The sequence below is a fragment of the Clarias gariepinus genome, chromosome 28 (assembly GCF_024256425.1).
Source record: "Clarias gariepinus isolate MV-2021 ecotype Netherlands chromosome 28, CGAR_prim_01v2, whole genome shotgun sequence".
NCBI lineage: Eukaryota > Metazoa > Chordata > Actinopteri > Siluriformes > Clariidae > Clarias > Clarias gariepinus.
Genome location: NC_071127.1, coordinates 14,217,661 through 14,230,784, shown reverse-complemented (window position 1 = coordinate 14,230,784; position 13,124 = coordinate 14,217,661).

The following is a 13,124-nucleotide window of genomic DNA, read 5'->3' as shown; positions in this document are numbered from 1 at the left end:
AAAACGGCTAATAAAACAATAGTTCTTTCTGAAGGACTGTCTTTAATTTTGCTCTCAGTCCATTTACCTGATCTGTTTCAGAATAATGCTTTTTTATTGGTTAAGCCTATAAATCATTCAAGCTTAAGAAATACATCATCTATCTATCTATCTTATGGCATGACCCAGTGAGAAACAGGTGCAGATGATGACAAATGATTAGGCAAGTGATTACATCACTATACTGGTGATGCTGAATGTTGCGTGGTTGAAACAGACGAGAGGGGAAATGAGGTTGCTGCTAAGTTTGTTACAAAAACAACCAAACGACAGTAAAAAACAATTATCTATAATTAACAATTATTTGAATCTACATAATTTAATTTAATATGAAGAAATGCTGCATGGCTCAGGGCTTTTGCACAATCTTGTATATTTTCATATTGATAATGAGAGCACTACTCATTCATATAGCATCTCTACTATAATATCTACTATAACAACTATTAAATCTCCTTAAAAGTCACGTAAACTGCCAGCTTTATCTAAAATCGAGGCCAGTTCGACCTTTTTCAGTATTTCTACAGGCACCAAAAACATTGTAAGAAGTTAATTGCTTAATTTGTATTATGCAGTACACCTTTCCAGAACCATGTGCACTTGCATAACAACTGCACTTGTGAACAAACAGTATTACATCGCGTAGTTGTCCTTATTAGATATTTTAGCAAAGTGCTAAAAGTCTTGATTACATATTAGAGTATGGATAAAGAATGTTTATAAAAATGGATGAAAGAAACATAACCGGCAATTAAAACAACTCTGTTTTCAAAGAACTTGTAAACTGCAATACCTAAGGGAAAGTTGTACTGCTCAAAGCTTGGTTTTCTATCAATCAGGAGACAAAATTCTCACTTTAGCCCCAATTTAGTTTCTATTTTGTCTGATTTATTCCTAGTGTATAGAATAGGTAAGACTGGACAATTAGCAATCAGAATCATCCTTGAGACATACAGTAAGAGAGGTAACCTCACTAAACTCCACTGCTGGAAAAGAAAATTAGTAATACATACTGTACATACACCTGATGTGAATCTCCGTCACATCAGATGATGGATACTCCCCACCCTTGAGGTACATCTGTTGTTTTTGTGGCAGGTACTTACATGGGTGGGTTGCCAGCTCAACAATTGTTCCTGAGCACTTGGGGGTAAAGGACCTTGCTCAAGGATCCAACATTGTTTTATTTGCTGCAAAACAACCCCAAAGCACGGTTGATCCACCCCCTATGCTGACCAGTTGGACTGGTGTTCTTTTCATGAAGTTTTGTACCCTTAGGTCTCCAAACAGAATGTACCTTTGCTTCTATTTTAACCTCATCGGTCCATAGCACTTTTCCCCAAAATGCACCAGGCTTGTGTAAATGTTCTCTTGCGAAATCCAGATGCTGAATTTTGTGATGTGGAAGCAGGAGAGGTTTTCTTCTGAAGACTTCTACATGAAGGCCATATTTGTGCAGGTGTCGCTGAACAGTTGAACAGTGTACCACAACTGCAGAGTCTGCCAAATCTTCCTGGAGGTCTTTTGCAGTTAAATGGGGGTTCTGACTTGCTTTGCTGATCTTTCTTAGTCCTCCAGACCTTACCTTGACCTCCACTGTTCCTGTTACCTGGAATTTCTTAATTGCATTCCAAACTGAGAAATCGAAAACACTTTGCTAACTTCTTTTAGCCTTCTCCTGCTTTGTGGGCGTCAATGATTTTCATTTTGAGAGTGCTAGGCAACTACTTAGAGGAATCCATGGCTGTTGATTGTTAGGCCTTTCCTAACGATGACTGTGAAAAAAACATTCTTTTGCAGGGTGCATTCACTTTTTCACTGTTGTAGGAAACAAAAACAATACACTGATATTGCTTATACCATTGCAAAAGGGTGTTTATGTTTAAATTTATGGCTTTTTAAGATCATTTTATCTACCGCTTAACTGTTCACATTAACAGAAATATACTGTATATACAACTTTCCTGAAGCGTCCTCTGGGGACTGTTTTCTCCGACACTCCAAAGACATACAAATTGGGTTAATTGCCATCTTCAAATTGCCCATTGTGTGTGTGTGTGTGTGTGTGTGTGTGTGCCTTTTTTTAAAACTGGGAATGCCAGTTATTATAATCTGCATGTCTTTGGACTGTGGGAGAAAACCAGAGCACCCACCAAGCACAAGGAGAACATCCAAGCACAGACCTGAGGTGGGAATCGAACCCGACCCTGGAAGTGCAAGGGCATAGTGCTACACCACCATGCCATGTTAGCATAAATGAAAATAGGATGAGAGTAAAAATAGGATAAGAGTCTCTGCTTTTTTTAAAAGAGCTGCAAAAGTCTGGAATTATTTTACAGCTTGAAGACATCTCTTTTTAATACTGAAAAGGCTAATTGGAAATTTTTTGGTGCCTCTTGAGTGACAAGTGCAACATCCCACAATGTCATTTTGGCCTGACATAGAGCTCATAGTGGTCTGGAAGACATAAATGATACATTTTTAGAACTCTTTTCTAATTTCTAATTTCTTTTCCGCTGAATAGAGATGAAGTTAATGGACAGAGTCATGCAGCTGCTAAACAGTTCAAACTTGACTAAATCAAATAGAATATGTAATCAGCCACACTTGAACTTTTTCTACCTTTTTTTGCACTCATTTTCCATTTTTTATATGATCATCTATCAACTTGAATTCACAAGTAATTTTCCCAATTGCCCACAGTGTAAGCCCTTTTCACTGAGTATTATTGATTCTGGTGCATATTTTTAGCTGGCAAACTTTTATAAGAACTACCCTGGATTTGCAGCAGTTTAAAAGACCATTACATAATAAAATGTTTCATAATGTATGGTATAAATATATTAATCAAGGATGTTTTTTTCTCTTTCTGGCTTTTAAAACCTTTACCATCCAAAGTCAAATGCATTAGCATTATAAACAATCCAATGACCATGGCAATTGTTAATTTTCAAGATGATTGTTTTTTTTTTCATTTAGCAGTTGATTTTGAGTAAGTAGTTCCTAAAATGATGTTTCATTAGCATTAGCGATGTTGCTCCTGTTTACAAACAGGTTTAAAGACAAGCAATCCAGAAACCAGTGATTTCAGAAACATCACTTCACATCAGACACCTCTTTTTATACAGCTGCTCTTAATTGAATAAAATTTTTGGCTACTCTACCCACCCCTGCATATGTCCTATACCAGTCTCTTTTTCTCTTGTCCAACCTTCATGAATTGTACACAGTAAGAGCCAGAGTGCTGAATTTAGCTGCATTGGTTTAATTCATAAAAAGGTGTCTTTAGGTGCTTCTCCTTTAATATTTAATTTAAGACAAAGCAGTCTATGATAAGAGCTCTAAATAGCATAAAGAGATAAAGTGAGACATATAAATGCGTTTCTGGAGGTTATCTTTTAAACATTCAAAAGGGTCTCCATTATGAGTGTACGATCAAAAGATGAAAAACTCCTGCTTTTTGTCCTTTTTTTTTTTGATCAAATATTTTTATTGTGTATATTCAGAGACATGTACAACACAGAGTAGCCATGAAATACACAGTAAAGACAATATAAAATAAAATAACAATAACAATAACAAAAACCCTCCCCCCAACCCCCCCTTGGCGACACCCTAACCATCCCGTCCTGGATCTCAGAATATGACACAAATAGAGAAAATACATGTAAATACAATACAAAAACATAAATCATCTAGTTCCTTATGAACAATTGCACTGCACTCGTTTTTTGATCAGATTATAAGCTGCATCCCATGCAATGATTGTTTTCTGACTGGCTACATGCATCCGGGCTACGGATCTCTCCATCATAACAATGTCTAACAAGGAGTTGGCCCATCGTTGCCATGACAAAACATGAGGTGGCTGCCATCGCAATGCCAACATTTTCTTAGCTGCAGTGAGTCCAGCCAACAGTATGTGCCTTTGTTGGAGAGAGAGTCCTAAACTGGAATCGTCATTGAGCAGGAGTAAGGAAGGAGAAAAGGGGACAGTGACCTCAAGCAAATCACTCAAGGTAGCGGAAATTTGTTTCCAGAAAGCAGACACATTGGGACAATCCCAATACATGTGCATAAATGACCCTACAGCATTAAGAGTGCAAAGGTCACAATTAGGAGATGTGATAATGTTTATAGCGTGGAGCTTCCTGGGGGTTAAATACATCCTGTGTATAAATTTATAGTGTATTAATTGGTGGTCAGGATTTTTGGAGGTGTCATATAAATTTTCCCATATTGTGTCCCAACAAATTTCTTCCTCTCCAACCAATGTGAGATCCCTACTCCACACACTCTCTGCTGGCAGCGGTGTACGAGGGTCAGAGATATCCTTTTTTTTTTGTGTGTGTTTATTTTTGTATTTTTTTTCTCCCTTTGTGATCTCATGGTGGGAGCTCTAAAACCTACATTAACTTGTTAAATATTCATAAAAACACTGCAGTTGTTCCTGTGAACATTTAGCGACTAGAATGCCTGATCCTTGAAAATCAACAGACAACTTGTTGTCAATTTGCATAACAGACACATTTGTCTGTTTGAACTGTACACTTAATCATTTATGCATATCACTTGCTCATTACCATATTGCCACATCCCCTGTACAGTCCTGACCTCATTCCAAGCCATTTTGACATGTTTGGGCTATTAAAGGAGTTCCTGGGAGGCAAGAGTTCCAGACATGAAGCAGGGAGGACACTGAGAACTCTTTCTATTTAGTTATATGTGGTATATAAACACTAGTGAAACTATGGGGTGGGTGCATCTTTTTTTTTTTTAGCATGATGATGCCGCAAGGGTCACACTCATCATGTTTTTACCTTGTTTACAGTAAGTTCAGTCTTTTTTAGCATCTGGTTGTCAAGCCTTTGTTGTGTGTGTCAATGGTTATCATATATTTCACAGTATCACTTACATTCTGTAGGGTTTTTCCTCATCTATGGTAGATGATTATTATCCTTGATTTCATGTATTTGATGTATTGATCTAAACTTGCATCTGCCTTCACTTTAATATGCAGTATGACTAAAGGTTGACTATAACATTGAGTCACTTGGTGTTGGAGCAACAGGGGAAAAGAGAGTTGGTCAGAGCCAGGCGGGAATGGCTTGACTCAATATACTCAGGTTGTTTTTAGTGTGAACTATCTTCAATGCTCCTTGCTGTACTGAGGACATCACTCTGCCTTAGTGCTATGCTAAAGATTTAATTCCACCTCCTTGCTCAGCTGGGGATGTCCCTTTACACCTCTGCCCCACAGAGGCCTTGTCATTTCTCCTATCATGATTTGTCATGTGTTGTACAGTAGTTTTGCCTCACGTCTAAAGTATATGTGTATAAGATTCTTGTTAGACTTACACCCACCTTCATCTGTAAATTGTGACAGGATTCCACCACATTACTCTTTCTCTCTGTACACTTTATCTTGTTTTGAACACTTTGTGCTTTGCTGTCTGGTAATTCTTATCAAAGTCAGATGCAATCCTCACTGCTGTTTTTCATCAGTTTTTTTTATACTTACAATTGTACATGTATTGTATGTTGGTTGTTTTTCATTCCAAAGTTATTTAAAAGGACCTTTTTTTTTTTTTTTTTTACATTACATCCGAAAGCAAATAAAGAAAAAAAATCATTTCTTTGGCAGATCTTGTGCAAAAAGGCAATATTACATTTTTAAAACTACTACCCTATGCTGTTTTGTAATCATGTTTAACCAGCTGGTCCAAAAATCATTTAAAATGGATGTATGTAATCAAATACCTTCAATTTCAAACAGGTGCATCTGGAAAAATTGTTTATTGTTGGGCACATTATCAAATTGTGAAATGGTACAGGGGTGGCATGGTGACTTAGTGGTTAGCAAAGTTGCCTTGCACATCCAGGATCCAGTTTGATTCCTACTTTAAGTCTGTGTGCATGGAGTGTTTTCCCTGTGCATGGGAAGGCTGTTTTCCTCCCACAGTCCAAAGTTTAAGTTAATTGGCGTCTCCAAATTGTCTGTAGTGTGTGAGTGTGACCTGCGATGGAGTGGTCTAGGGTGCACTCTGCCTCGTGCTCTAAGTCTCCTGGAATAAGCTCGAGCTACAGAATATTAATCGGGTGGTTTGAATGTTATGTTGTCTTTAGATTTGATTATGGTGCACAATATGGAGACCAGTTTATGTGTCATCATACTCAAAGAACCACAATTTGATGCTGATACCACCAGGAAGAAAACTCCATAAATGTGCTAACCTGATCATTCAGTACATTCAGGTCATCAGCTGACTTCATTTTATTGCAACATAATGTTGTTGAGACTAGACGACCAACTAAAGCTACCCAGGATCATAACGATGCCTCCAGAGGCTTGTACAGTGGGCTTCTATTGCGTACACATCTCTTCTACCCTGATGCACCCATCGCTCTGTCAATCTGGACTCATCAGATTAGACCACATGACATTTTCCACTGCTTCAAAATCCATTTTTATGGATCAGTTTTTTTCTAATGAGTCTTACTAATAAGTAGTTTCCTTATGGCCACACAGTCTGTCACATTGTGCAAGTTGAATGCTCTTACTGTAACTATTAAACATATTTTTTATTTCTTCTGATTAATTTAGCTATGTTTGTTCACCAAGCGTTTAAGTGATCTGCATTCATTTTTTTTTCTGGTCACATTTCATCCACAAAATTGATAGTTCAGCACTATCTTTCCAGGAACAGGAAGGTTCCTAACCCTATACCCCTTTAATTTAAACTTCGTTAAAAGTTGTTTTCTTTGCTTGGTCCAGTCCAACAATTTGACCCTTCTGTAACAGTGATAAGCTTTTTGTTTGACCAGGCAGTCCATTAAACTTTATATTTTATAATAATGAAATGCCTAAACCTCATGAATCTATGAATTGATCTTTGCACCATATCATATTCGGTGAACTGGACCCCTGGTGTACTGGACCCCTACCCTCATAGCTTTGCTATTTTCCTTATGTTCTTTTTCCCCTTTCACCTTGAAAACAATAAATATAAAATATAAAACATTTATGTGTCAGTGTCACATTGCTGTGCTGTTCTTGTACGGCATTTATCCTCATCCTATTCTCTTTCTATTTGTCTCTCTTTCACTGTCCCTTTCTTATACACTTCTCCCTGTTATTATGTGTGCTTGGTAATTCCACACTGTCTGAGCCAAGCAAATGTGTTGTATAAGTGGAAAACAATTTTCTTTTTTAAAAGGACAGGGAACTGACTGTAGCCGAGGTAACTAACTCAAAGCTTGTGTGTGTGTGTGTGTGTGTGTGTGTGTGTGTGCATATGTGAATTCTGCAGCATTTGTGACTATTGTGTGAGCACAGGGTCTGGAAAGGCTTGCATCAATAACGCAGGAAGAACCGCGACCTGATAATTTGCACGAGTACAAAGGCCAAAACCCGACAGTAGGTGTGTTCTGCCCATTTTTAGGCAAATTAGGAACAGATTGACTCTGGGACTGTGTGGCAGTGCTGGTGTAATCTGTGGAAAGGGCAGAGCAGGGAAGGGTAGCAGGGGGAAGGGACTAATGTTCGACTTTGGGATTGGAGACATGGGGATAAGTGGAGACAAGCACACAGGTTAACCTGGATGTCACACTTATATATAACCAAAACACAGTATCAGTACTCATTTTATTTATTTTTGTATGTTATATACAGTACATATAATACAAAAAATGGGTGTCCCAAAGAAGCTACTTCTGAAGTTTATGCAACATGGAAGTGACCTTTTTTTTCTTCTAAATATTTCAAGTTTCTAACTTAAGCCATTTTGGAGAGATGATTTTATATGTGCCCCAAAATTGGTGGAAGCTTCTAGAAGCATCTGACCTGTAAAAATTGTTGCTTAAATTTGTTTTTGGTAAAAGCTTAAAAGTTTAAAAATTTGTAGTGTCCGTAACCATGTCAAATTCATGTTGCAATATCTAAACAATTTTGCATTTTAGAATAAATCCAATCTTCATCTCAATGACAATTAAGATAATTGAAAGATTTAAATAAAAAAGTTATAGATACTACATAAAAGGGCAGAGAGATGAGAGAGAGAGAGAGATTATAACAAGTAAGCAAAAACTGCTTTAATTAAATATTTAAAACAGTCCCCTGAAATGGCATCAGAATGAAACAGAACCCCAACATCAACATCTTCATCATTTACATCGTCTTCCTCATGGTCGTCATCGCCGTTGTTATCTTGTTGGAATAGAATGGTATAAAAAGAGTAATAATAATAAATATATATTAAGTAAGAGTACAGAGGTTTTGTTCTGCGGTCAAAGATAAAGTGACTCATGAACGTTATTTCAAAAAATAGACAGCAAGGTTATTATGAATAATAATAATAATAATAATAACAGGAATCAGTGCATGTGTGCATATGCATGCGTGTGATATGATGTGATGATGTGGTCACTCACTGCCCCTCACTTGTGTATCTGTTTAAGGGAAAGACCCCCTTTTTTCTTCCTCTGTGCTGGTTTGTAATGGTGAGTAATCTTAATCCATAAACATCATGCAAAGTTATCAGTTATCAGGTATAGATTATAGTTATATTTGGGTGTATTGAATGTTTGGGAGTGAGATGTGTTGAGATTTAGGTGTCGAGGCTTCCCAGCCAATAGTTTCACCAAAAGAAAGCACCATTCAAAGGCGCATCATCATTGTAGTGCCATCTAGTGGACAACGTGTGTAGCAACTAGATCGTAACATCGCAATCCGCACAATGAAAATGTACATGCAGCTAAAATGTACAAGTTGCATTCATCATTAACCATCGTGTGTGGTGTTTGAAAATTTACTGTTTTAGGAAATGTTTATGCACAGACTTACCATATCTGACACAATAACACCAAAATTTATTTAAAATAAAACAAACTATTTTTTTCCTTCTTCATATATTATATAAGAAGTAAATGTAAAGCTCCTTGTGTAATGCAAAAAAAAAAGTTTTACCGAATCTTGATTTGTGAATTTAACAACAAAGATGTTCAACGTAATGATTCAGTCACGTGATTCCCGCAAACGCGAGGCTTCGTTTGTTATTGGTCACGTGACTCTCGGGGACACGACACACTTCATTTGGACACGCCCCCTTCTGCTCGATACAAGCATCGAAGCTTTTGTGTCAAAGTAACATCAATCATTTTCAGTCAGCAGAAAGAATGATTTGACATTATTTTCACGTCACCACGTGGATTGGGGAGGAGTTTTGTGGCTCTGCTATATGGTTTGGGAGTTCTGGGTATTAATAGGTGTATGTTACAAAACGCGCTAAAGCCTAGGTACTGAATTAGCTGACATCGGTTGTTTAGGAATCGATTTTTCACTCCTTTTGCATGACAGCGTTGAGAAAGACAGAGCTTTCTATGCAAATTAAACATTGCACAAAATTTTTTAAATAACGTTTATTTTGACGTGGGTTAACTTATCAATAGCATGTTATACTAGACAAATATATAAATTAAATCACCAAACTGTCGCTAATATTTTCATGCAACCTGTAGTGACGGTGAAACGAACCGGGTATACGATCATAGTTGATTGACAAACAGCGGACAACACTCTTCGCCAGCTTCAGAAACAATGTGAAGCATGTCATTTGTTGGGGTTGTATAGCGCACTTATGGAATGAATACGATGAGATGACAAAGTAGAGGTTTAATACCCCTATCTCACCTACTCGGAAAGATGGAAATGTACTCACAGCGCAAAAACTCGCGGTGAATCATGATGAACCCTACTTACGGCCACCGCGCGAAACCGCGTAGGCGAGATAGGGGTATAACACTGTATCGCACAGCAAGTCACACCGCATAGGTGAGATACAGTAGGTGTATTAAACATTACACTCATTCAAAAAAATGAATGGATGCAGGGTTTGTAACTCCCAAGTTTATTTTCTTATTAAACTAAATCAAATTTCATTATAAAATAAAACGTGTCAAAAGAAAAGTCCATCCAGTCATGAATAATAGCTAATGATCAATGAAACATATTTTAAACAAAAAGCAGCAAGCAGCTGGACATCGGGATGTAGAGCCTAAGTACGACGCGTTGGCCTGGCAAGTGCAGGTCTGAGCAGGTCAAGAAGCTCCATAATCTGTTGCCTTGGAAGCCTAAACCTTTTTTCTTAAATAGCCACCTCAGGCAAAATATGAAAAGGGCTGAAGATTTGCCTAAAGAAAAAATTTACATGAACCACACGGCTCCGTGAACGGCGCCGTCTTCGGTTTAGCACAACAACACGCTGTATCGCTCCCAAATTGTTTGCCATCTGTTCAATATTAAAATTGATTACCAATTTTAATGCATTAGTCACATTATGAAATAGGCTAATTAAAAGTCACTCTATTAGTTCTGATATTAAATAAAATATAATTCATAAACAGGTCTAAAGTATATTCCATCATTAATACGACTTTAATAACGTGCCATAATGTGCTTGCATACACCGCTGATTTTTAAAGACTGTTGCTCAGACTAGCGTCTTGAGCTGAAACTACGCTAAGAGTGAGTTTAGGTTGGTCCAGACCAACCTTATGAACGTGTGACATACGAAGAGATACTTATAGTATAAACGTTTCAGGAATCGCACCATAACGTTAAGAGAGAGGTTAAGGTACTTAGCGATAAGAAGCTTTCGGGAAACCGGGCCCAGATCAGTTAATGTTTTCATCATGATATGTATGCTGCAAAAATTTGTCTTAACTTCAACACACTTAAAACTTAACATTTTTGTTTAACATCCGGAATTGGAAGGACTGTAAATCCATCATGGCGGCTGAAAAATCGAAGAAAGAAGCCTTAAAGGCGCTATTAAACCATTTTAAACATTAATATCGTCCTGCAAATTGCTTTCTACAAAAAGTTAAGGGCTTTAGGCTCTTAATTTGGTCATTTATATACTTAAATACATGTTTTGGTTAATAACAACATGGGTCATGTGATCGAATGGCGCTATCTGATTGGTCGATGTGCTTTGTTTACAAAATAAAGAAGTGGCACTAGGGGTCCGTTCTTCGTACGTCGCTTGACACGTCCGAGATGAATTGACACATCTAGGATGAGATCATCGTTCTAATTACAATGTGGCTAATTTGGTTCTTCGAGCACACTTGTTGTTAATGATTAGTATAGCAGGATTGAGTTGTCTAGGATTATTGTGCGTTTGTGCGTTGGTTTAAAAGGTGATATGCATTGACAGTAGGAACACTGATCACAACCCCTTCGATTGGTTGACGAAATGGCAAAAGAGCAAGCTCAATTTTTTTTTCAAGTGGAGCAAGAGCCTTTATTAGATGGTTATGGAGAATTTCAAACTTTAATAAAGACACACACACACACACACACACACACATATATATATATATATATATATATATATATATATATATATATAATATCTCAAATCCTATTTATATTTATAATTGCTTTTTTTGTCATCTTTAATGTCAGAGCCAGCAGTGGACCCATGCGAACGTGGGAACAAGTAAAAGTGAAGTACAAGAACATCTTACAAAATGGTAATCTTTAGCGTAGTTATCTTCATTTTCTTTTAGGACACTGGCAAGTCAATGTGCTTTATGGTTTAAAACAGCAACCAAGAAAAAGGAGGAACAGAAAAAAACAGATGGTGGTCCGGTGCCCTTTCCCTATACCCCAGCAAAAGAGCTAGCCCTTGGTTTCAATAGTAACAGACCAATTATGAAGGGCATCCCTGGGGGTGAGAAAATTACCTCCACTTCGGTCGTGGGATAGAATGCTACATATTATTAGACACACACAGCGATTAACACACGAATGATGACCACAGCCACAAACACACATGTTCTCACGTGAGTCAGTCCGCGTCAGTCATGCTCTTTAACCAATCAGTCAATCGCCATTTCAACAATTCTAACCCACCAGGAGCGCAGCCCAAATATTGTTTACATGAAATAAAGCAGGTTTAAGCTTACAGACCTGTTGCTATGACAGCAAGTGCGAGATGTGCATTAAAGAACAAAACAATCCAAGATCAAGACAAATCTGCTAACTGAGTTAGCGGCGTACTAAGAATGGAGCCCAGGCCTTTAATTTAATTTAGTTACTGGTGTATGTTCCAAGTACCCCCCCCCTCCCCCATCTAGGAGTGTACTTAATGTGGTGATATTAAAATGTATAAAATATAGTAAACTTCAGGGAAGAATTCCAAATTTGGTCCCCTAAATTAATAATGCTATATTATACACACAGTTGAAATGACATTAGCCTATCTTTAAAAAAAAAAGGTGTTTTATTTAGTGTTTTAAATAGTGAGAATAGAGGTTTTCATCATCATTCATGTAATACTGATCACAATGATTTTGCTAAAACAATAAGAACAAATGGATGGCATTTTTTAAGCTTTAATTTGCCATAACTTTTGTTTTTTTATTTTTAGAGATATTTTTATGATTTTGGTATAATTTTGTTAAATAACATAATGTTTTTGTGTTTTGCCATTTATAAGCATAGGCATAAAATTTTTAAAGCAGTACATTTGTACACAAATCTGTGCATGTTCAGAGGCTGAAGGGATACATGCTTATTTGCTGCTTGATTGCTAACAACGGAAGCGTGGATGATTTCCCTACAGATGAAAGTAAGGGGAAATCTTGCTTAAAAGCAGACCCTCAAAATCCTCAAGTCCAAATAAAGAGGTAATTAACTTCATTGCTGTAAGCTTTGCTTGACCTGACTATGATGACCCACTTGCCTTATCTGAGAGAAGCTTTATTATGAAACAATCAAAAATTTGGTTCCGGTTCCAGGAACTGTTTTCGATTTCGTCATGCTAATTCAAACTTCATAGTAATTTGTCCTCTCTCTTTTAGGTGGTGAATAAACTGTCTCTGACATCCGGCTTCCACTTTGAGAAGGTAAGATCAGTTAATGGTATTCTGCTAAAACATTATGACGCACGGTTTCTGAGGATCTTTGCTCTCGACAGTGGGACTCATCCTTCAGCTTTGTGGAACTGAGATCAGCTAATTTTCCACTGTTACTTGTGTGCACATTGGTAGGTAAAAAAAAGAAGCAGAATTGAGTTGTA